This window comes from Euprymna scolopes, chromosome 34 (genome assembly GCF_053919585.1).
Source record: "Euprymna scolopes isolate OS-2025 chromosome 34, ASM5391958v1, whole genome shotgun sequence".
NCBI lineage: Eukaryota > Metazoa > Mollusca > Cephalopoda > Sepiida > Sepiolidae > Euprymna > Euprymna scolopes.
The window spans coordinates 39,386,743-39,413,474 of NC_136515.1; the positions used below are offsets into that span (position 1 = coordinate 39,386,743).

Consider the following 26,732-nt stretch of genomic DNA (forward strand, 5'->3'; position numbering starts at 1 on the left):
TAAACAATATGTTTTTTTTTTTATGAAATAATTTTTATTAAATACAGGAATTAAATTTTTTTTTTTAGCAGTTTAGATGTTTTTTTATTGAATCACTTCCGCGTAATTTTATAAATAAAATGACAAACAAGTAAAGATAATTAAAAATGATAAAAATGAAACCGTATTGAATAAATTGACAATATACTAGTACAAAAAATTTCTTTTTTTACAAACAAAGAAATCTAATTAGAAATATCAATGAAACGATATTTAAACTGAAATTTAGTAAAGAGTTGTTTTTATATTTTACAACCTGCCACAGCGTAGTATAAACACCCCCAACCACCTATGTTAAGAATGGCTTTCAGAATAAACACCACCCAACCTCCCCATTTTAAGAACGGCTTTCGAGGTTAGGGCGTGTTTATTCTTCGTGTTCTTAGCATGGAGAGGTTGGGGTGTTTATAATACGCTGAGGCACGTCGTAAATTTTTATTTTTTAAAACTTTTTTTTACAAAACAAATTTCATTTTACGTTATGCATTGCCTGCAGCAGCGTTAATACCAATAATTTCAATTTTTAAATTCTATCAATATTTTATAGTAATAGCTGGAGATCTAATTATTCTTTTAAAATTTAAAATAAACTAAAATGACTTTAACTTTTAATAACCAATCGAATTTTGTTACTTAAATATGACTTTAACTTTTAAAAAATTCTTTTACAATAATCCTTTTTATATATATTTCAATATCGTTTCATTAATATCATTTCTAATTATCTTTGTTTGTCATTTTATTTATAAAATTACGCGAAAGTGATTCAATAAAGATCTAAACTGCTAAAATCATTTTTTTAAATCTTGTATTTAATAATAAAAAGAAAAAACATTGTTTTCTAATATTGTCAATTTCAATATTTCCCTTTATTTATAAAATGACGCCATTTTCAGTATGTCCTATTTGTTTCTCCATATTTTAGTTTCCTTAAACTGTAAGAGGGCCCTACAACATATTATAAAAATTATAGTTGTGGGAGTAATTCACGTCCAGCCCCAAACTATTTGATCAAATTTACGTGATTTTTTTTTTGGCATATGATATCTTCGTTCCGTGACGAGTACGTATAACAATTTTTTAAAGATTTTTATGTATTTTTGAAAATGTAAGCATGCATTTTTAACAATTTTTTTATTAAACTTACTATTCCTTTGGCCTAAAAGATGAGGATAATAGTCTGCAATAAATAAATGGATGAATAATACAAATTATTCATCAAAAAAAGAATTCTAATTAATTAAATAATAAACTTGAGTTTAAAATCCCGCCCAAATCCGAAGTGAGCAGAGCACGTGACGAGAGAGAGAAAGAGAAAGAAAAGGAGGAGGAGGAGGGAGTGGGTCTGTGACGTCATATTTGAGACTTTTTCGCCAGTTGGAAAAATTACTTGATCCATAGATTTCTTTTTTGCGTTGGAAATTTTGAAGTCTTACACCGTGTAAGACTTCAAAATGTCCAACGCAAAAAATTCTTTCAACTGAATATTTTTTTATAAAAAATTTAATGTCATGTGAGTATTCATTACTTCATCTTTTTCATTACTTTCAGAGAGGGCGGGGGATGTTCAACTCTACTTTCCACAACTTAGTCAAAAATTTTGTCATGAAAGTAATTTTTTTTTAATTTCGTCTAATTATTTTTAATCCTATAAATTTATTTTAAAAAATTGAAATAATCGTTTTTATCAAGTAGTGTTTTTACGGCTAAAATCAATACGGATTCTATCTGAAGTTCAAACGCCACCCAAAAAAAAAAAAAAAAAAGTTGGTGAAAGAATACTGAAATATTACCACAGGCAAGATTACATTATGGTAGCCTGCAAGGTTTAATTGAAATATATATTTTTAATCGGGTTTCTTGGAAGAAATTCCAAGAATTTAAAAGTAAATAGAACATTTAAAAATTAAAAAAATAGATAATTACAATATTTCTTCAAAGAAAACCAATGAAAAAATATTGGAATTTATCTATATTTTTAAAAATTTTAAATGTTATAAATATATTTACTTTTAAATTCGTGGAATTTCTTCCAAGAAAGCCGATTAAAAATATATTTTTCAATTAAACGTTGTATTAATGCAAAATTTGGGAGGGTGGGGTTAACTACCCTGAGTTACGTCCGGTTATTTTAGAATGCGGGTGGACCTTAAGTTCGTGTTTAATTTACTACGTTATAATAGAAAACTGAACAAGCCGTGAAAAGTCAAAAATGATTAAATTTTTTTTTTTTTTTTTAAATTATCTGATACATTGGATGATATTAACAAGAAAAAAGTTAAAGTGAAAATTGTGGAATTTTTAAGGTAAGACAAGACTTGAGGCTCAGATTCCCAACGTCTGGCGTTTTTGTTTTTTTTCCGATTTCTTTTTCTAGTACTAGTGCACTTATTGATCCGTGCTGAAATAATAACGTTATTTAAAAAGCCGTTCTTAACATGGGGAGGGTGTTTTGTAACTATTCTATACTTTAACCTTATAATTGAATAAAACAAAAAAAATAATAAATATGAAGAATTACTCCACCCTCGAGAATTCCTTTAAAATTACCACCTTAACAGGTTTTCGGGGTCGCTGAAAACGAAAATAACGTTTAAAATTACGGCAAATGAGTTTTCACGAGCGGTCTACAAAAGCATTTTATTTTTTTGGAGAGGGGGAGGAGGGGTTCAATTATAAAACTCGTACAATATTTAACAGGTGCTTCTGCAGTTTAATTTACCGTTTTTCCGTAAGTAACGCGCCGACATACACCGAGCAAACAAAAATTCTGTTTACATTGGGGGGGGGGGCGATGGAGAGTTCTGCTCGTTTTTTTTTTGTTTTTTTTAGATCAATTAAAAAAGCATCAAAAACTACGTAACACAGAAAAATGAATCACATTTTGTTTTTGAAAACTTTCCTGTTATTTTAAATGTCTGCTAAAAAATTCTTCCGCGATGTGACAAGTCACCTTATTACGCGCGTCCATGCGCAAACGCATCATGTAAGAACAGTATTAAACGATGGCGATGAGTTGGCACAATAGTGCGAGGGTTCAGGGGTTAATACCATGCAAACAGTAAATTTGCGACGGGTTTGAATATCAGATTATTCGTTGTCAGCGACCCCGAAAACATATATATATATATAGATATATAGGTATTATTATACAAACACCGTGACAGCGTTAGGGTTAGTGTTAGGGTTAGGGTTAATTCGCTGTCACGGTGTTTGTATAGTTTTACCGATATATATATATATATAACAATTTTATTGGTCAGTGTTCTGTTCTGTTGTAGTTAAACATTTACCCATTAAATTTTTCTGCTGGTCGCCATGGAACTCAACACCCAAGAAGTATCAGTACATTTCATATCTTGGAAACTACTAATTTGCCGTAATTTTAAACATTTTCGTTTTCAGCGACCCCCCCCCCTCCGAAAACCTGTAAGAGTGGTAATTTTAAGGAATTCTCGAGGGTGTTACTGTTGTATGTATGTATTGGAAAATTCAAAATGGCGCCCAACTCTCTTTAACACAGTAAGTTCGGGAAAAGGTGTTATAAATAATAAACTAGACAAGATACTATTAAAAACCACCGAATGTCAACCTATGCCACAGTAATATATATTGAGCAAGTTTCTGACAGTATTTTGTCTAGTTTTATATTTATATCGCCTTTTCCCAAACTTACCGTGTTAAAGGGTATTCCGGCATAAAGCTCTAACTTCCCTATACACCGCTTTTGGTTACTATGGGAACAATTAATTTTTGATTCGATTTTTAATAATAAACACATTTTATTATTTTAAACAATATACAGGACATTTTTAAAAGTAAAACAATATTTGGGTTTGTATTACTGTACACATAGATTCGAAAAAGTTGTCAAAAAACGAATATATAACAAATAAATGTTATCAAAGGCAAAATAAGTTACTTTTCTACCAAACTGGATATATTTTTTGTGTTTTTATTCAATGTAACATGTTTATTCAGCTCGAAAAACATGCAGTGTTTACCGATGTATTGGAAAATTCAAAATGGCGTCCAACTGTCTCTTTAACACGGTAAGTTTGGGAAAAGATGTTATAAATAAACTAGACAAAATATTATTAAAAAACAACCGAATATATGTCAACTTATGTCACGGTAACATATATTGAGCGAATTTCTAACAGTATTTTGTCTAGTTTGTTATTTATAATACCTTTTCCCAAACTTCCCCTCTCCGAGAGAGAGTCGCCTCGGCCGCCATTTTGAATTTTCCAATACATCGGTAAACACTGCATGTTTTTCGAGCTGAATAAACATGTTACACTGAATAAAAACATAAAAAATATATCCAGTTAGGTGGAAAAGTAACTTATCTTGCCTTTGATAACATTTATTTGTTATATATTTGTTTTTTGACAACTTTTTCGAATCTGTGTACAGTAATCTGTGTACAGTAATACAAACCCCAATATTTGTTTAATAGTAATTATTAAAGAAAAAGGTAAAATAGAATTTTTATATTGACATATTATGGACTGTTTTTCAAACATCGAAATTTAAAAATTAGTTTTATTTAAAAAAAAAAAGAAAAAAAGAAAGACGGTGTTTTTTTTTTTTTTTTTTTTAAATTAAATTCTAAATTTTATTTGAATTTTTCAACAAACTTTTACAGAGATAAAAATAGACTTTATAGATATTAACGAAAAGTCTTTGTTTATTTTAACTCTTTAACAAATTTTAGAATTTAATTTAAAAAAAAAAGACACCGTCTTTCTTTTTTTTTTTTTTTTTTTTTTTTTAAATAAAACTAATTTTAAAATTTCGATGTTCGAAAAACAGTCCATAATATGTCAATATAAAAATTCTATTTTTGTTTGATAAAAAGAATAAAACAGTTAATAAATACAAAAAAAAAGTCCATTAAGTTCAAATAAAACCTGTTTGAATAAAACTTATATAAAAAAAAGGTTAATTCTATACGGTTTTGATCAACCGTAGATAAAACGTCACTTCCGGCAAATAGCTTTGTAAACAACGGGTGACGAAAGTTAACCATAACCGGATTCGACATTATTATGCCGTTTAAATTTAATTTTGCAATTTATTACATTTTTTTTCATAATTTGGAAACTGTAAAAAAAATCGGTAAAATTTTACTTTAAGGCCCGTCTCACACTAGAAGACAAAAATATATTTTTCTTGTAGATTTCGTCGTGCTAAACACGAATCTGCTAACCGTTTCCGTCGGAAATGGATAGTTTTCATATGAAGAAACCACTTTTTCAAAAAGTGGTGGACCACTTTTCTATATAAATTTAACGTAAAATGAGCACCCACTTTCTGGCCACCTAGTGAGAGGGGGCATTTTTTCCTGTTTTGACTAAAACGTTTTTTTTGTTTTTTTTTTATTTCATCTTTCAATAAAGACACGAGGACATTGAAATATATATACATGTAATGGCTTATGCTATCAGTGGTGACCATTTCTGTACGCTTAAGCGCGCGCATATTTTTGCCGCAAACGAGTTTTTCAGATATTAAGCAATGTAATTCTTTGTTATCGGTGGTGGCGGCCAAAAAAATTGTAATTAACTTTGTATGAACATAATAAACGCTTTAAAAGAAGTGAAACCACTAAGAACTTAGCCAGTTAGGTAGAAAACGGACACTTAGAAAATCGATTTTATTTTAAAAAAAAAACAAAAAAAAAAAAACATTAAACAAGTAAAAATATTTTTAAAAAAATATTATGGGGAGGGGGCTATAGTTTATTTTAAAAAACATCTCCTTCAAGAACGATCATAAAATGTGTTTTCAATCGATATTTATTCAATAAGGGACCAGTTTTCTTACCTAGCGAAAGGGGACGAGTTTTCCGGGCACCTTTTCCAATGAATTTAGGAAAACTCGTCTCCGAAAAACTCGTCCCCTTTCGCTAGGTAGGAAAACTGGTCCCTTATTGAATAAATATCGATTGAAAACACATTTTATGATCGTTCTTGAACGAGATATTGCTTTTTAAAATAGACTATAGCCCCCCCCCCCCCTCATATTAAAAAAAAAAATATTTTTGTTTAATTTTTTTTTTTTTGTTTTATTTTTTTTAAAAATAAAATCGATTGTCCGTTTTCTGGTGCCCGGAAAACTCCACCCCGGAAAACTCGTCCCCTTTCGCTAGGTAGGAAAACTCGTCCCTTATTGAATAAATATCGATTGAAAACACATTTTATGATCGTTCTTGAAGGAGATATTGTTTTTTTTTTAAATAGACTATAGCCCCCCCCCTTAATATATTTTTAAAAATATTTTTTACTTGTTTAATTTTTTTTTTTTTTTTTTTTTTTAAATAAAATCGATTTTCTAAGTGTCCGTTTTCTACCTAACTGGCTAAGTTCTCAGTGGCTTCACTTATTTTAAAGCGTTTATTATGTTCATACAAAGTTAATTACAATTTTTTTGGTTCTTATTTTAACGATTTTTTTGGAGTCATAAAAACAATAATAAAAAACAAAACAAAAACATTAAAAACTGGGAGCGTTACTTTTTTGTTTTGGTTTTTTTTAATTATGATAGTTTTTTGTTATGTTTTTTTTCTCTCATACCAAATGCACTCATGCGTTATTTAAAATTATAATTCTATCAATTATCCACATTTATTGTCGTCCTGTCAAATTTTGGCAAAAATTAACTAATAAATTAAAAGCGAAATATTTTTTTGGCGCGAGAGATGCCATGTGCTAACAATCTCTCGTTAACTCATTTTGGTTATCTTTCAGATGCAAGGTTCCTTGTTTACTTGCGATTGTAACGATGTAAGATTCCGTTGTACGGAAGACCAAATCGGCCATAATTTAAATATTTAAATTTATTTACTGAATTTAAATATTTAAATTGATATACTGTTTAAATGATAATATACGTCTACGATGTTTTTATTGGCGCTTTTCTTCGTATTTTTTAATAACATTTCTTTGCACCATTTACAAGTTTTTTTTACAAATATTTTTTTTAATACTGTAATAGTAAAATTATTTTAGTAAAATTCTATATTGGATACGTTTTTTTATGAAGTTTAAGTAAAAAAAGTTCACTTTTTTATTATTAAAAATACATTTCATGAAAACACTCATTATAAAATGTTCACGTTGTTTAATTAAAAGTTCTTAATTATAATCTAATAGTTTTATAATTTTGTTATTTTGTTACAAATTTCTAATAAAGATTATTTTAATTTTAACGGTAATTTGGTTTTCATTATAAACTCCGTCATGTTAAAGGCTTGAAAATCACTTTAAATCAATTTTAATATTAAAAAAAAAAAGAGAAATCAACAGGAAAAAAATCTCGTGTGAAAACATTACGAGATACTTATTCCGTATAATTAATAAATGTATCTTTGTTTTACTATTACAGTATTAAAAAAATTATTTGTAAAAAGAACTTGTAAATGGTGCAAAAAAATGTTATTAAAAATACGAAGAAAAGCGCCAATAAAAACATCATAGACATTTTGGCCGATTTGGTCTTCCGTACAACGGAATCTTACATCGTTAAAACCGCAAGTAAACAATAAACCTTGCATCTGAAAGATAACCCTCATTTTTAATTTTTTAAATTTTTACTTCAAAATTCTAAAACCAATCATTCAGAGAAAAAGTAATCACTAAATAAATTTATTAATCAATTTTATTGAAAACTCCGCTATCGTTTATCAAGAATCTTTTTAATTTCATTTTTTGTTGGTTGTTTTTCATAGGGAATATAGTTTTAACCCCCCCCTCTCTAAATTATATTTTAAAAAATATTAAAATTTGGGTTTGTATTACTGTACACAGATTCGAAAAAGTAGTTAAAAAACAAATATATAACATAAATGTTATCAAAGGCAAGATAAGTTGGGTTACCCGATAAGTTACTTTTCTACCAAACTGGATATAATTCTCGTGTTTTTATTCAATTTAACATGTTTATTCAGCTCGAAAAACATGCAGTGTTTACCGATGTATTGGAAAATTCCAAATGGCGGCCGACTCTCTCTTAAACACGGTAAGTTCGGGAAAAGGTGTTATAAATAATAAACTAGACAAAATACTGTTAGAAATTCGCTCAATATATATTACCGTGACATAGGTTGACATATATTCGGTGTTTTTTTTTTATAGTATTTTGTCTAGTTTATTATTTATAACACCTTTTCCCGAAGTTACCGTGTTAAAGAGAGAATCGGCCGCCATTTTGAATTTTCCAATACATCGGTAAACACTGTATGTTTTTCGAGCTGAATAAACATGTTACATTAAATAAAAACACAAAAAATATATCCAGTTTGGTAGGAAAGTAACTAATCTTGCCTTTGATAACATTTATTTGTTATATATTTGTTTTTTTTGACAACTTTTTCGAATCTGTGTACAGTAATACAAACCCTAAAATTTATTTCTTTTTAAAACCAAATCTACCTCATTTTCTATTTTTTTGCGATTATCAAGACTCTTAAGATGTGATATACCGGACATTATTTCTCGTTCTCACGTAACACTCGACACTCGACATGTTTTTTTCGTTTGTTTTCTGTGTTTTTTTTTCTTTACCGAATAAACGATTCCAAATAAATTAAACAATACACAACATAGTCGGCGAAGTATAAAAATCGATTTTACCCTTTTATAACAACGGTAAATAAGTAAATTATTTTAATATTAGTATAAAGAAAATATGCGGTCTCGTTTTTGAACATAATAAACGCTTTAAAATAAGTGAAACCGCTAAGAACTTAGCCAGTTAGGTAGAAAACGGACACTTAGAAAATCGATTTAAAAAAAAAAAAAAAAAAAATTGAGCAAGTAAAAATATTTTTTAAAAATATTATTGGGGGGGGGGGGCTATAGTCTATTTAAAAAAAAAAAACAATATCTCCTTCAAGAACGATCATAAAATGTATTTTCCATCCATAGGGGCACATTTCTCTGCGCACAAGGCTAATGGGAATGTGTAGATTTTGTCCTGTAGTTCAATACAAGAACACCACTTCGGCATTTCGCTAACATCGTAAAAATGCTTATGTAATGGCGGCCTTTTCAAATAGTTGTTTAAAAAATTATTTTATTAAAAAAATACATGGAATTTAAAATATAAATATGGATAAATTCTTAACAAAGAATGGAACTACCCATTTAATAGTATTTTTTTTTTTTTTTTTTTTTTGGTATTTGGCATATATATATATTTATAAGCAAGTCAAAATACGTTGATTTTTTTCTTTTTTTAACGAAAACCGCTTTAAAAAGCATTGCATAATTTGCTTAGTAAACCTGTTATTTTTTAACAATTTGATCTTTGCTTCTTTAATTGAAAAGAAAAAAAAATAGGGTTCGAATTTACATTTTTCAAGTAGTTCTAAGCTTCGAAAAATAGTAAGTTGAATTATTAAAGTTTTGATCATTTTTAATGGCCACTTTCAGATACACCTAGTGGAACAACAAACCGCAAGTGACTACGCGCGTGCGCGCATTTTAGCAAGAAATTTTTAAAAAATGAAGTGAGAAACTGATTGTCCGTTTCGATATCGGGAAGCGGAAAAATATCCAGAGGGGGGGGGGGGTCATTTCGGCATTGAAGCCGAAAAATGTTTTGGGGACCATGTTTTGGCTCAGTTTGGCTGTTTTAGGCATTTTTTTCCTAAATGGGAAACAAGATGGCCATCAACAAAAACAATAGTGAATACGTTGGATACTGAACGTCTTCAAATATGGATAACTGTGCGTTTGCGCAAAAAATAAATGCGATATTCATTCTTAAAGTCGACAAACTAGAGGTGAATGCCGAAGGGTCGGTAAACTAAAATACCAAAAATGAATATATATTAAAAAAAAAAAAAATAAATGGCGTCTCCACTTTCGGCCAGTTTGAATCAACTTTTACTCGTATTTGGATTCATCGGACTCGGACTACAGTTACAGTTCCCATCTTGAGTTTTATTTTTTTACGTTTCGGTCGATGTAACCGACCTTTTTCGAGTGTATCTTGTCGAACTCTGGAATATTTCTGTCGAACTCGTGAATTTGGACGGAATTTCAAGCGAAACTCTTTATTTACTTCATAGTGGGTAGCGTGTTCTTGTTCTGTCAGCCATTATTAGACAGGTCCTATTTCGTAAGCGCGCGCATGGCGTCGACGCCATGCGCGCGCTTGCGCGTACAAAATGGCCACCCGTGATAACAAAATTACAGGGTTTAATATCTGGAAAACTACTTGTTTTTCGTCTAATTTTAATTTGTCAATACTACACTGACAAGCCAGTTTGGTACGCAAGTGCACATTTAATAGCCTTCGTTTATGCTCGCGTGTAGCGTAAACGAAGGCTAGGCTGTGAAATGGAAAATAGTCTCAGACTTAAGGGGTTAATACCATACAAACGATTACCATATTCTTTTGAAGCACACCGAAAACTACAAAAAAAAAAAAGGGAGGGTTCTATACGAACGGGAGACGAGCCTTAAAGTAAAATACCGATTTTTCATTATTTCTTAATTTCCTCGTGTCTTTATTTAAAGATGAAATCAGAAAAAGGGTGCTAGTGCACTTACTGATCCGCGCTATTTTTAAATCGTATTTCCAAGTTTAAAGTTTTATGGGGTTTGTATTACTGTACACAGATTCGATAAAGTTGTCAAAAAACAAATACATAACAAATGTTATCAAAGGCAAGATAAGTTACTTTTCTACCTAACTGGATGTTTTCAGTGTTTTTATTTAATGTAACATGTTTATTCAGCTCGAAAAAAATACCGTGTTTACCGATGTATTGGAAAACTCGTCTCGGGAAAACTCGTCCCCTTTCGCTAGGTAGGAAAACTGGTCCCTTATTGAATAAATATCGATTGAAAACACATTTTATTATCGTTCTTGAAGGAGATATTGTTTTTTAAAATAGACTATAACCCCCATAATATTTAAAAAATATTTTTACTAGTTTAATGTTTTTTTTTTTTTTTTAAATAAAATCGATTTTCTAAGTGTCCGTTTTCTACCTAACTGGTTAAGTTCTTAGTGGTTTCACTTATTTTAAAGCGGTTATGTTCATAAACGAGATTGCTTTTTTATATTAATATATAAAGAATTTACGGGTTTGTATTACTGTACACATAGATTCGAAAAAGTTGTCAAAAAACAAATATATGAAAAATAAATGTTATCAAAGGTAAGATAAATTACTTTTCTACCAAACTGGATATAATTTTCGTGTTTTTATTCAATTTAACATGTTTATTCAGCTCGAAAAGCATACAGTGTTTACCGATGTATTGGAAAATTTAAAATGGCGGCCGACTCTCTCTTTAACACGGTAAGTTCGGAAAAAAGTGTAATGAATAATAAACTAGACAAAATACTGTTAGAAATTTGCTGAATATATGTTACTGTGACATAACTTGACATATATTCGGTGGTTTTTTAATAGTATTTTATCAAGTTTATTATTTATAACACCTTTTCCCGAAGTTACCGTGTTAAAGAGAGAATCGGCCGCCATTTTGAATTTTCCAATACATCGGTAAACACTGTATGCTTTTTGAGCTGAATAAACATGTTAAATTGAATAAAAACACGAAAATTATATCCAGTTTGGTAGAAAAGTAACTTATCTTGCCTTTGATAACATTTATTTGTTATATATATTTTTTTTTTTTTGACAACTTTTTCGAATCTGTGTACAGTAATACAAACCCGAAATTACTGAGGGAGATTTGGTTTTAAAAAGAAAATAAATTTTAATATTTTTTTTAAAATATAATTTAGAGAGAGGGAGGGGGGTAAAAAATATATCTCCCTCCGAAAAACAACCAACAAAAAATGAAATTAAAAAGATTCTTGATAAACAATAGCGGAGTTTTTAATAAATTTATTTAGTGATTACTTTTTCTTTTAATGATTGATTTTAGAATTTTGAAGTAAAAATTAAAAAAAATTAAAAATGAGTTAACGAGAGATTGTTAGCACATGGCATCTCTCGCGCCAAAAAAATATTTTGTTTGTAATTTATTAGTTAATTTTTGCAAAATTTTACAGGACGACAATAAATGTTGATAATTGATAAAATTATAATTTTAAATAACGCACGAGTGCATTAAAACAAAAACATAACAACAAAAAAACTATCATAATTAAAAAAACCAACACAAAAAAGTAATCGCTCCCTATTTTTTAATTTTTTTTGGTTTTGTTTTTAATTATTGTTTTTATGACTCCAAAAAACATCGTTAAAATAAGAACAAAAAAAATTTGTAATTAACTTTGTATGAACATAATAAACGCTTTAATATAAGTGAAATCACTAAGAACTTAGCCAGTTAGGTAGAAAACAGACACTTAGAAAATCGATTTTATTTAAAAAAAAAAAAAAAAAAAAAAAAAAACATTAAACAAGTAAAAATATTTTTAAAAATATATTAAGGGGGGGGGGGCTATAGTCTATTTTAAAAAATAATATCTCCTTCAAGAATGATAATAAAATGTGTTTTCAATCGATATTTATTCAATAAGGGACCAGTTTTCCGGAGACTAGTTTTCCCAGGACGAGTTTTCCGGGCACCAAATAAATTATGTCAAAAACCTTTTTTTTTTTTTTTTTTTTTTTTTTTTTTTTTTTTTCAAATATTTATGTACGTTTTTTGTGCAAGACCAAAAATGTCAATTAACTTTTTGGAAAAAGTTTTACATTATTCTGTTTCTATTAGGTATCCCAAACTGGCCTAGTTTAGGTGCGAAAACTAGTAAATAAAGTAAAATTTCCCTTAACTTCAACTTGCGATATCTCGTGTGTTTTTTGGGTTATTTTGATATGGTTTTGATTTAAATAAAATTTAATCTTTTATCTTTATAGATATATAATTCTTTTTCTTGTGTCTTTAATAGTTTTTTTTTTTTTTTTAGGATTTTTCAAGTTATGCCTCTAATTTTGGTAAATGTCGCTTTATTTTTTACACAAAACATGTTGATGTTTTTCAAATTTGTTGCTCTTCATATTGTGAGTCTCTAAGTATATAAAAATGGTATCATTTTAAAGAAAAAAGGTCACTTAATAACATGGTGAGGTTATTAAAAGGTTATAAGTGGTTTTTCTAAAAAAAAATCCAACTTGAAAACTTCAGTGAAAGAAACATGAAAGAAATTTTATAGTAAGAATTCCGAAAAAGGCATCGTTTTGTAAAGGAATATCTCCTTTAATAATCTGTTGGTGTCATGTTTATGGCCCCATAAATCAAGGAGCGCACACCAATAAAAGTTGGCTAAAAGTTGTCAGCTAGCCAGTAGCCACACAGCAGCACTAGCAGTGTCAGAAATTTCGTGAAAATAGTGAATAATTCCACCCCATCTTTCCAAGTTTATAACTCCTCGAAAAATGTACCTATTTACTATGCCTCCCCACGGGACAGAGTTAGACACAAGGGTCGTTTTTTAACGTGGAGAAAAGGTACAAAAATAAAAATTGTCTCAGTCGTGAAGGATTTCTCTTCCACCGAAAGAGAACAAGAAATAGAAGTGCAGCATCTGGAGAACAGATACTACACTTTGATCTTGTCCCGAAGGCCATGTAATTCAAGCCCAAATTTTTTAATTTTTTTTTTTTTCAATTAAAGGAGCAAGGACCAAGGTTTTATTAAAAAAAAAAAAGTGTTTTTTTTTTTTTTGTTTTTTTTAAACGTTTTAAACTTCGGACTTTACAGGTAAATTTCTAAAAAAAGCGATTTTTTTTTTTTTTTTTTTTTTAAATTTGAATATATTATTTATTGACCTTTTCTCTTCAATTTGTGATATATAAAACTCCCCGACATAAATTATTTACTTTTTAATAGACATTTCAAAATGAGAGGCGTGAATTATTCGACCCCCTGTCTTTCCAAGCTAATATTATATTCGGTTTATTGGAAAGAACATATAATTTCACATTGACCCTGAAAATATCGTAAAAATAGAATCAATAAAAAAATTTTGATAGATTTTTAAAGTTTAAAAATTGAAAAATATTGAGTTCGGAAAATTCATTACTGTTTTTAAAAAAAAAAAAAAAAATATTTCTATTACTTTTAAAACAACTGTAATAGTTTATTTTGGAAGTATAATCCATAAAGAAAATAAATAACCCACTTTTAACAGAGAAATTACGAGATTTTTATATTTTATTCGCAGTTTCGTGTTAGGGGTGTCAAAAATTCCTACAAAAATTTTGATACTGCTACAGCAGCACAATGTACTGACTGACTGAACGGAAAACATAAACATACAACTCGTTTCACTATGGACTTATCAAAGTTCTTAGGTGAGTTTGTTTTTTCTTTATTATTTAAGTTATAGAAAGATATTTTTTTAATTAATATTTTTAGAACGTCATTAAAAAAAAATTAAAATTTACAATTTAAAAAATAATGCCAGTTTATTTTCTATAGCTTTTTTCAAACTTTCATATGTTCTTTCATCGCTTTCTCCTTTGGTTACGGTTGGATAAACTTCAGCATTGTTTAATTATTTTAATTAAATTAATTAATAAAACCGTGTACAAAACATTTTTACTTGTGTGGGACTGACGGAAACTTATTTTTTTCGGTTGGATAAACTTTAGCATTGTTAAATTATTTTAATTAAATTCCATAAACAAAACGTTCGGCTAGTGATTTATGACGATAAAGTATATGTTTTTGTTATTGTTCAGAAACATGTTTTTTTAATTATGAAAAAAAAAGAATTAAAAAAAAAATTATTTAAAATAAATTACTTAAAATAAGCACTATTTATTTACTAATTTTTTGTTTCTTTGTTTTGGATTCGTAAAACATGTCAACATTTACGCTTTGTAGAAAAAAACTGACTAAATATAAAAACTCAGTTCCAAGGCTATATATTAGCAAATATATTAAATTATTTTGTCCTAAAATTTGAAATAATTAGATAAAAACTTTTTATGTCAGCATTAACAGAAATTGTGACCGAACGCACATGTTGTTTTTGTTTTTGATTTTCAATTCGCCAAACATGTCTAAATTTACGCTTTGTAGAAAAAAACTGACTAAATATAAAAACTCAGTTCCAAGGCTATATATTAGCAAATATATTAAATTATTTTGTTCTAAAATTTTAAAATAATTACATAAAAACTTTTTATGTCAGCATTAACAGAAATTGTGACAGAACGCATATTAATTTTTTTTTTTTTTTGTCGTCACCCGTACATACTCTCATAAACAAAATATTCAGTAACTGACTTATGGCGATAAAATATACATGGATTCTTCCATCCAATTTAAAAATTGGACTTCATCAGAATCAGCTAGAGCAAGGCTGATTAGACCTACTGCGGATGTTCTTGGATGTTCTCGTGGAGACGATAAAAGTGGTTGCAGGACAGAATGGCTGGCATTCTGCAGCAAAGAAGGGTACCAATCTCAAATCACAAGTTATCGGGCAAATAGGTTTAATTCTCTATTTGAAAATGCCCTGGCATTATATCACCATAAAGAGCACATAAAATTATTTTTATCTGTGTTTGCAACATCTTGCAATATGAAATTACAGAGTGTTTTGGCTGACATTTCTGATGAGAGACTACATTCCCTACTTGCTGCAGTTGGTTTGCTGAACATTAATTTGACCAAACCTTTCTGGAAACTTGTTAACAGCACTGTTCAGTATGTTGACTTCCATCACTATATCAAGAAAATGGCTCTAAGTTTAGAATGCTGGATCAACAATCCCCAGTTGTTATTAAAATCTGACTGTAAAGGTGTATTTAATGGGGAATTCTTTGAGGAAGGCAATGTGTCTCTCTGTATTAGTCTCACAGCCCCTGAACTTGTTTTAGAATGTTTGCGCAAGATACTCAGTAAGTTTCTCATTGTCACTAAGCACCAGTTGCATGACTTTTTAGAAGGAGGTGCTTTTGGAAAAGATGTAGATCAGGAGACGAGAGATGCCTTGAAGAGCTGCCCTTTAACAAATCTGTCAGGTGAGCATGCCTTTGGAGATTTAGATTTTAGCATGCAAACAAAACGACATCATCTTCAAATATGCTTAAGCGCAATCGGACAACAGCTTGGTTGGAAGTAATACCATCAACAAAGAGGCAATCCATTCTGAGCATCTCCAGAAAACATGCAAAACATTTGCGACAAAAACATGCACAACAAGAAGCCCTTGTGAAACTTCGTGTCCAAGAAAAAATTGCACAAAATGAAAGATTAAAGAAGGAAAAAGAACGTCAAGCTGCTGCTGAGAAAGAGAGAATTATTAACTCTATTATTAAGTATGGTGGTCCAGTGAAGTCTGATAAAGATAAAAAAAAATTCAGAAAGTGGTTTGGAAGCACTCAAAGACCAATTGAGATACCTCAAGGTTGTTCTAGGTGTCAAAATCAACACCAGTGGAAATAAAGTTCAACTGGAAGCTGCTCTCTCTGACTACTTGAAAAGAAATCCAATTGATTCATCTCCACCTCCACCAAAGCAACAAAAAATGTCTTCCCTAAGTGAATCTGCTGAACATTCAGATAACTCCTGCAGTTGTGATAAAGATCCATCTCAGGATATCTTCAGTTATGAACATCAAGGACAATGGGTAGCTGTCTACTATGACACCAACTTTTACATTGGCCAAGTCATTGATATTATATCTGCATCCAGCGCTGTAGTAAAATTTTTAATGCAAACAAAAAGTAGAAAAGATTATTTTTGATGGCCTTTATCAGATGACATTGCACAAGTAGTCAGCATTTGTCTACAGATGGGATTTTGAGGTAATGCCAGTTTCAAGTGATGGTAGAATTTGGAGGGTTCCTGAGATATCTACCATAGCAGAAGCCTATGAAAGAATTCTGAGAGAAGATCGATAAGAAAGGAATTGTAGTAAGACATAAAATATCTTTTTTACTTGTTTTTTAAGTTGAAAGTTTTTCAATGTTTAAAAAAAATGATTTGTGCCTTTTTTTTTGTATAAAAAATTTCTAAATATTATTGTCGTCGGTGCTTTTTGGCGAGTTTAAATTTCCCAAAGTAAAAGTATTTCTGTGGCAAAAAGTTTTGTTATTAGAAACAAGGCAACCATTATTTTGAATTCCTCACCCCAAGATTAGTAAAGTTGCAAAGTTTCAAGCTTCTACCACCAATGGTTACAGTTTTATAGCAATTTCAGTAACGTATACTTTTGACTCATTTTTTTTTTACCTTTTTTGCCCTTTTTACAAAATTGCCTGTTTGACTGCTTTTACATGGTCCACAATTGAGTGGTTTTATCAACTTATAATTAAAAGAAAGAATTATCTTGATCTCTAATGTGTTTTGAATCATACTAAGAAGATTCAATACATTAGCTATTAAAATGAAATTGATATGAACAATTAAAGTTGCATTTCCGTGTCGTATTTTCACTGTTTTCGCGTTGATAGAGGGATTTTGCCTAGTGTTTAAGTTAGTTTCATCTAATATTTTTTGCCTAAATTTGTATTAATTTTCATCTACTACAAGATGACATTACATTTATGAGGATTTTTCACTTGTTAGTAGCTTACATTTTTAGTTATAGACTATGAAATTTGGCTTCTCGGCCACGATAGCAAATTTCAACTTTCTGACAAACTTTGAATGATCATAACTTGATGGCTAATTGACCTACCAAAATCAATTTGGTATTTTTGTAAATGGTTTACAAAAATCTACATGCCCACATTACTTTTTTTTAGATATGATAAAAATAAAATTTTGGTTTGGGATACCTATTTCTGGTGCCGGGAAAACTCGTCCCGGGAAAACTCGTCTCCGGAAAACTCGTCCCCTTTCGCTAGGTAGGAAAACTGGTCCCTTATTGAATAAATATCGATTGAAAACACATTTTATGATCGTTCTTGAAGGAGATATTGTTTTTTAAAATAAACTATAGCCCCCCCCCATAATATTTTTTTAAAAATAATTTTACTTGTTTAATGTTTTTTTTTGTATTTTTAATAAAAGCGTTTATTATGTTCATAAACGAGACCGCATATTTTTTTTTTTTTTTATATTAATATAAAAAGAATTTACTTATATACTGTTGTTTATAAAAGGGTAAAATCGATTTTTCTACCTCGCCGACTATGTTGTTTATTTAATTTATTTGGAATCGTTTATTTGGTAAAGAAAAAAAACAAAAAAAACAAACAAAAAACATGTCGAGTGTTACGGGAGAACGAGAAATAATGCCCGGTATATCACATCTTAGGGGGTCTTGATAATCGCTAAAAAATAGAAAATTAAAGAAATTACTGAGGGAGATTTGGTTTTAAAAAGAAAATAATAAATTTTAATATTTTTTAAAATATAATTTAGATAGAGGTGGGGTGGGGGATAAAACTTATATCTCCCTTCGAAAAGCAACCAACAAAAAATGATAAACGATAGCGGAGTTTTCAATAAAATTGTTTAATAAATTTATTTAGTGATTACTTTCTCTCTTAATGATTGATTTTAGAATTTTGAAGTAAAAATTAAAAAAATTAAAAATGAGTTAACGAGATATTGTTAGCACATAGCAGGCATCTCTCGCGCCAAAAAAATATTTCGCTTTTAATTTATTAGTTAATTTTTGCAAAATTTGACAGGACGACAATAAATGTTGATAATTGATAAAATCATAATTTTAAATAACGCATGAGTGCATTTGGTATGACAGAAAACAAAAAATCATAATTAAAAAACAAAACCAAAAGCGTAACGAAGAATCGAAGAATCGCTCCCTGTTTTTTAATTTTTGGGTTTTGTTTTTTTTATTTTTTTTATGACTCCAAAAAAACATCGTTAAAATAAGAACAAAAAAAATTTGTAATTAACTTTGTATGAACATAATAAACGCTTTAAAATAAGTTAAACCACTAAGAACTTAGCCAGTTAGGTAGAAAACGGACACTTAGAAAATCGATTTTATTTAAAAAAAAAAAAAAAAAAAAAAAAAAAATTAAACAAGTAAAATTAAAAAATATTATGGGGGGGGGGGCTATAAAACAATATCTCCTTCAAGAACGATCATAAAATGTGTTTTCAATCGATAGTTATTCAATAAGGGATCAGTTTTCCTACCTAGCGAAAGGGGACGAGTTTTCCGGAGACGTGTTTTCCTAAATTTCCTATTTCTATATGATAAAATTCAGGGTTTTATCTTTCTGGAAAAAAAAAGTTACTCAGAAATAATGGATTTTAATAAATGTAATTTCGTTTTAAAAAAACAACTTGATTTTGCGGCTATTTTTGGCGGTGCCTAAGTAATTCATATTTACCCGTTATATCTATATATATAACTTTAATTTTAAAATTTCGATGTTTGGAAAACGGTCCATAATATATATTTCATTATAAAAGTTCTGGTTTGTATTACTATACACATAGATTCGACAAAGTTCTCAAAAACAAGTATATAACAAATGTTATCAAACGCAAGATAAGTTACTCTTCTTACTCAATTTAAAACGTGTAATCTGTTCGAAAGTCATACAGTATTTATGAATTTAGGAAAACTCGTCCCCTTTTGTTAGGTAGGAAAACTGCTCCCTTATTGAATAAACATCGATTGAAAACACATTTTATGACCGTTCTTGAAGATATTGTCTTTAAGAGAGAATACACATCACATAATATTTTTTAAAAATGTTTACTTGTTTACGGTTGTTTTAAAAAAAATTAAATTTTTCTAAGTTCGTTTTCTACCTAGCTTTGAAAGTTTTTGGTTTTTCAACTTATTTTAAAGAGTTTATTTAGTTAAAAAAAAAAAAAGTAATGTCGAGTGTTACTTATGAACAAAAAATGTCCGACATAAGAGGATCACGTCTTAGGAGGATAAATTGCTCAAAAATAGAAAATTAAAGAAAATATTAAGGTAGATATAGTTTTTAAACGAGAGCCCCCCCCAAAAAAAAAAGGAAATTAATTTTGTATATTTTTAGGTAATAATGCACATCCCATAATTAAATTGATTTTTCTAAGTTTTCATTTTCAACCTAGTTTTGTAAGTTTTTGGTGTTTAAACTTATTTTAAAGAGTTTACTTAATGAAAAAGAAATAACAAGCAATGTCAAACTCGACATTACTTAGTAAATTTTTAACAAAAAAAATGTCCGAAAATTAAAGAAAATACTGAGGTAGATATAGTTTTAAAACGAGCCTCCCCTACCTACAAAAGAAAATAAAGTTGTATATTTTTAAGTACTGCAGACTGCACAAGTGCTCCCAAAATTACTTTTAAACGATACCCTCTCCTCCCCATGTTAAGAATTGCTTTCGAAATAACTTTATTCAAACGCAGTACCAAAATTACATAAGACCGTTTTTTCTTTGTTTTGTAATAACAAGAATTATTTAAGCTGAATTAATTCTTCTAAATAAAATAATCGCTTTCCTTGATAATACCTGTTTTCTTTCTTTATTTTCGTTTCGTAATGACACAAAAAGTGTTAAAACTAGAGTATTTTTTTAAAATAAATATTTGGTTTCGTTTTTCGTATCTTAACTCCGTGATCAAGTTTATTTTTTTAAGCAAGAGTTAAAAATATTATGGGGGTGCATAGACTATGCACTGCAGCCACTGCATAGTCTCTTTTAAAAACAATATCTCCTTCAAGAACGGTAATAAAATGTGTTTTCAATCGATATTTATTCAATAAGGGACCAGTTTTCCTACCTAGCAAAAAGGGGGGATTTTTCCGGAGACGAGTTTTCCGGGCACCAGTGTTTATCGATATATGTGAAAAAGAGAAATGGCGGCGAACTCTTAGTTGAATACGTTAAGTTTGGGGGAAATGAGTTCATACTAAAAAATTATACAAAACCCTGTTAGAAACCCACCGAATGTCAGCCTATGTCACGTTAAATGCTTTAGCTTTATAAAATGTTGCAGTTCTTACGAATCTAAATTTGGTTTAGTTTTCGTTATATGAAAAATGGGTAAAATCCATTGAAAGCGGTCGGTGGTGGTTCTATGAGAAAATAAAGCTGCGTACGCATTATAAAGGTTTCTTTTCTGTGTCTTATGTTTAGTACATTAAGGGTCATTTCGAGTTAAGTTTATTTACTGCACTCATCTGGACTAGAGAAAATCATGATTTAATAAATGTGTATGTCTCGTCTAAATAACTAACGATAATTCTCTGATATGTCCGACCAGACGGGTGATCAAAAAGTCAGATCGAGCGTACCGGAAAACGAAATGAGATCAAATTGACACTTGGCCTTTTTTTTTTTTTTTCTTTTTTTTGGCTTGAACTTTTCGCTTTTCAGATTAATTTGTTATGTTTTATTTTCTTGGTGGATAAATTTTTTTGGGGGCCGTTTCTTTTAGTCTCATTTCGTTTTCCGGTACGCAGAACGCTCGATCTGACTTTTTGATCACCCGTCTGGTCGGCCATATCAGAATTATCGTTAGTTATTTAGACGAGACATACACATTTAAATCATGATTTTCTCTAGTCCAGATGAGTGCAGTAAATAAACTTTTAACTCGAAATGACCCTTAATGTACTAATGTATAACATAAGACACAGAAAAGAAACATTTATAATGCGTACACAGCTTTATTTTCTCATAGAACCACCGACCGCTTTCAATGGATTTTACCGAAAAATGCGTTGTTGTTGAACACCTAAAATATTTCCTCTTGCATGTTTAACGAAAACTGATGTTAAAATATAAGTTCATTTAAAAATGAATACGTATCGAAAATTTCATGAAAACTTGGCCATTAGGTTGATTTCTTATATGTTTTTTTTTAAACACTGGTATGTTTACACTTTCGAAATGATCACTACATAAGGAACCTTGTTTTAAGGCGTCAATAATGTAAAGTTTTGATCTCGCATTTTCATTATTTTCATACGCTGCAAAAATTTTACTAGTTTATTTGAAGCTTTTTAAATGGTACACAAGTTATATTGAATTACGTTTGTTACATTGTGTTAGAAAGGGGGGGGGGTTAAATCTGTGACGCTGACGCGCATTGGAAGTCCCTATCGGTTTTTAATGGAAATTCAATTTTACAGCTTTCGATTTTCTTTTCTAATACCAAAGTTGTCCAAAAACAAATATGTAACAAGTAAATGTTATTACAGGCAAGATAAGTTACTCTTCCACCTACGTTTTTGGTATTTCAACTTATTTTAAAGCGTTTATTTAGTTTGAAACATAAGTTGTGTCGAGTGTGACTACGCTACGTTTGAATGAACAAAAGATGGCTTGTTGACCTCACTGCAAAATACCAAAGTAACTTGGATTGCATTTGGTAACAGTTATTCGACTTAAAATCTCGTTTTCGTTTTAAACTTCTGGATATCGCCATTTTTGTAATACGAATTTCAACAACTTTTGCAGAGAAGGTACCGGGCTATTTGAAAATAATATTTTCGGGTTTGTATTACTGTACACATAGATTCGAAAAAGTTGACAAAAAAAACAAATATATAACAAATAAATGTTATCAAAGGTAAGATAAGTTACTTTTCTTCCAAACTGGATATATTTTTCGTGTTTTTATTCAATGTAACATGTTTATTTAGCTCGAAAAACATAGTGTTGTTTACCGATGTATTGGAAAATTCAAAATGGCGCCCGACATTCTCTTTAACACAGTAAGTTTGGGAAAAGGTGTTATAAATAATAAACTAGACAAAATACTATTAAAAACCCACCGAATATATATCAACCTATGTCACGGTAACATATATTGAGCGAGTTTCTAACAGTATTTTGTCTAGTTTTATATTTATATCACCTTTTCCCAAACTTACCGTGTTAAAGAGAGTCGGGTGCCATTTTGAATTTTCCAATACATCGGTAAACACAGTATGTTTTTTTTTTTCCGAGCTAAATAAACATGTTACATTAAATAAAAACACTGAAAACATCCAGTTAGGTTGAAAAGTAACTTATCTTGGCTTTGATAACATTTGTTACATATTTGTTTTTTGACAACTTTTTCGAATCTGTGTACAGTAATACAAACCCATATTTTCAAGTTAAATTCAAGTATATTTTGTTTAAATTATTAGATGAAAGTACAGAATACAGACCCCCCCCCCCATTTTGAGAATGGGTTTCTAAATAATGAATTATTTCAGCGCGGTACCTTCTCTACATAAGTACAGAAAATGAAATGGAAATACTATGATTATCATAATAATGGCATATCAAATATAAAATTGAATACGTCGACGCCAGGAGAATTCAAATTAAAAGAATAAAAAAAAAATTATTTGCACGGTGTGCTTTCTCACTATCGCGAAAAAAGACACAACTTGTTGCTATATGACAACCGTTTTTGGAGCGAATCACTTCAATATACATAAATGATCGTTGATTTTGAAATCTGCTGGAAATTTCCATTACTAGTAATTTTTAATTTGACCTGAAACGGACACTTAGTAAATTAAGACCACCCTGAATAGTATTCACACCTTTTTTGGTGCCTTAAGTAGATTGAAGGAACATTGGCGCCATTGTTGGTTGGTGGCCATTTCGCGAGCAAGGCCATAAAATTTGTTGAAACTCTTCACCACAAAAACAAAACCAGGGTGGGGGGTTAGGAAGCACACAACTCTATTAGAATGCTTCCTCTTCTCTGTACTTAACTTCTATATATTGTATCCTTTCACGGTCAATTTCAGATTATCTTTAGAGGCGGCTGGGTGAAGGTAAGTAGTGTAATATAGTCGGATGATAATTCTGTATTTTAGCGATTTCTTACAGCCATTTGAACCCTAGATAATCCCTCAAAAATTAAACACACCAGAAAACTTCTAGAAAAGAAGTTTTTAAGGTAGGTTTTGTTGGGCTACCCATTCAAAAAAAAAAAAAAAATTTAACATTTATTTACTTCCCCCCCCCCCTTCCAGAAAAAAACTTTTTCCTTTTTCGGTTATTTTTAATTTAAAAAAAAAAAAAAAAAAATACTTGTCAAGACCTTAAAAAATGAAAATATCGAAAAAGGTTACAATGTATGTATCCGTTATGGAATGAAGTTCTCCGAAAAAAAAAAAAAAATTCCACTTATTTCATCAAGTAGTTTTTTTTTCTTGTTTTTTCGCTGTAAAAAAAAATGATACTGAGCAAAATGTTCGATTTTTAGAAAGAAAAGCTAGTATTAAAGATGGGAAGGGGTGTCAGCGCTTTAACTGGAGTTATCTCCCTTTGGCATTTCTAAAATTCAAACAAATTTTTTTAAAATCCAAGATGGCTACCTTCAACGCGCTGTCATAAACGTTTTCTCCGCTGTAAAAAAAAAAAGTACTTGATGGAATTAAGTGAATTTTTTTTTTTTTTTTTTTTTTTTTAATCTTGGAGAACTTCGTTCCATAACGAATACATAAAATTTAAACTTTTTTCGATATTTTCATTTTTTTTTAATGTCTTGACTAAACTGTACAAGTACCAAAAAATTAACTCTTGTAATTTCATTACGTCCCCCACTCCACCCTGTTTCTGTGCGCAAACAAATATGGCCACCACGTCACATTACATGAAACATGCTGAAAAGTATGTTTGCAATATCGTGAAAACTAGTTGTTGGTCTCAATTTTAAATGCGATATTCGTTTTCAGCACAACCGAAAACACTGGAAAGTAAGTTTTTAAAGGTAGGTTGTGTAAACAACATTTACCAAAAGGTAAATTTTTACATTAGGTCCATCTCAATTTTTTTTGTAATAGGTTTCGACTATCCTGAATAAGAAAATTTCATTTAAATTTTGCAGAGACAAGTAGTTTTCGAGATATAAAAACCTGTATTATGCACTGTAATTCACTGGCCGCCATGTTTGTAAACGCATGGGATAAACAAATATGTTACATTGAATAAAAACACGAAAAATATATCCAGTTTTGTAGAAAAGTAACTTATCTTGCTTTTGATAACATTTATTTGTTATATATTTGTTTTTTGACAACTTTTTCGAATCTGTGTAATACAAACCCCAATCTAGTTTTCTGCGACCGACACTGCCTCCTAGCGGAAACAAATCCACTTTTTTTTCACCACCGAGAAATTAGTAATGTGCTTGTGTGTAAAACGGTGCCCGGAAAACTCGTCTCCGGAAAACTCGTCCCCTTTCGCTAGGTACGAAAAACTGGTCCCTTATTGAATATCGATTGAAAACACATTTTATGATCGTTCTTGAAGGAGATATTGTTTTTTTTTTTTTTAATAGACTATAGCCCCCCCCCCCCCCCATAATATTTAAAAAAAAAAAAAAAAAATAGGTACTGGTCGCGGTAAGAGTTCCCTGCCGAACACCCTCAAAAAACAATGACTTCTCCCCGCGCAGGCGCAAAGGACATGTTTTAGTTGCCATAGTAACAAAACTTTTTATCGGCATTGTTTTACTGTTTATGAATATTGAAATAAAATACATTACTACACATTTATTAATATCTTTTTTTTACTGTTTATGTGTCAATTTTATCGACTTTTTCTTTTCTTATATTGAAATATTATATATATGAAATATTGAAATTATTCTTATATTGAATATTGAAATAAAAGACATTACTACACATTTATTAATAATATCTTTGTTTTGGTGCCCGGAAAACTCGTCCCGGGAAAACTCGTCTCGGGAAAACTCGTCTCGGGAAAACTCGTCTCCGGAAAACTCGTCTCGGGAAAACTCGTCCCCTTTCGCTAGGTAGGAAAACTGGTCCCTTATTGAATAAATATCGATTGAAAACACATTTTATGATCGTTCTTGAAGGAGAAATTGTTTTTTTAAATAGACTATAGCCCCCCCCCCATAATATTTTTAAAAAATATTTTTACTTGTTTGATGTTTTTTTTTTTTTTTTTTTTTTTAAATAAAATCGATTTTCTGAGTGTCCGTTTTCTACCTAACTGGCTAAGTTCTTAGTGGTTTCACTTATTTTAAAGCGTTTATTATGTTCATAAACGAGACCGCATATTTTTTTATATTAATATAAAAAGAATTTACTTATTTACTGTTGTTATAAAAGGGTAAAATCGATTTGGGTTTGTATTACTGTACACATAGATTCGAAAAAATTGTCAAAAAACAAATATATAACAAATAAATGTTATCAAAGGCAAGATAAGTTACTTTCCTACCAAACTGGATATATTTTTCGTGTTTTTATTCAATGTAACATGTTTATTCAGCTCGAAAAACATAAAGTGTTTACCGATGTATTGGACAATTCAAAATAGCGGCCGACTCTGTCTTAAACACAGTAAGTTCAGGAATAGGTGTTATAAATAAAAAACTAGACAAAATACTATTAAAAAAAACACCGAATATATGTCAACCTATGTCACGGTAATATATATTGAGCGAATTTCTAACAGTATTTTGTCTAGTTTATTATTTTTCGACTCTATGTGTACAGTAATACAAACCAAAATTTTAATATTTTTTTAAATATAATTTAGAGAGGGGGGTATATCTCCCTCGGAAAAACAACCAACAAAAAATGAAATTAAAAAGATTCTTGATAAACGATAGCGGATTTTTTAATAAAATTGATTAATAAATTTATTTAGTGATTACTTTTTCTCTGAATGATTGATTTTAGAATTTTTAAGTAAAAATTAAAAAAATTAAAAATGAGTTAACGAGAGATTGTTAGCACATGGCATCTCTCGCGCCAAAAAAATATTTCGCTTTTGATTTATTAGTTAATTTTTGCAAAATTTGACAGGACGACAATAAAT

The 26,732-nt window shown here is 29.7% G+C and overlaps 1 long non-coding RNA gene across 1 annotated transcript in view; it reads left to right on the top strand.

The window, feature by feature from the left end:
• Positions 1-1,347: 1,347 nt before the first annotated feature.
• Positions 1,348-26,732, top strand: part of LOC145259037 (uncharacterized) — a 64,231-nt gene continuing 38,846 nt past the window's right edge. Inside the window, exons 1-2 of the long non-coding RNA XR_013864112.1 lie at positions 1,348-1,552; positions 14,206-14,335. This is a non-coding gene — a long non-coding RNA (uncharacterized LOC145259037). The remainder of the gene's footprint in view (positions 1,553-14,205; positions 14,336-26,732) is intronic.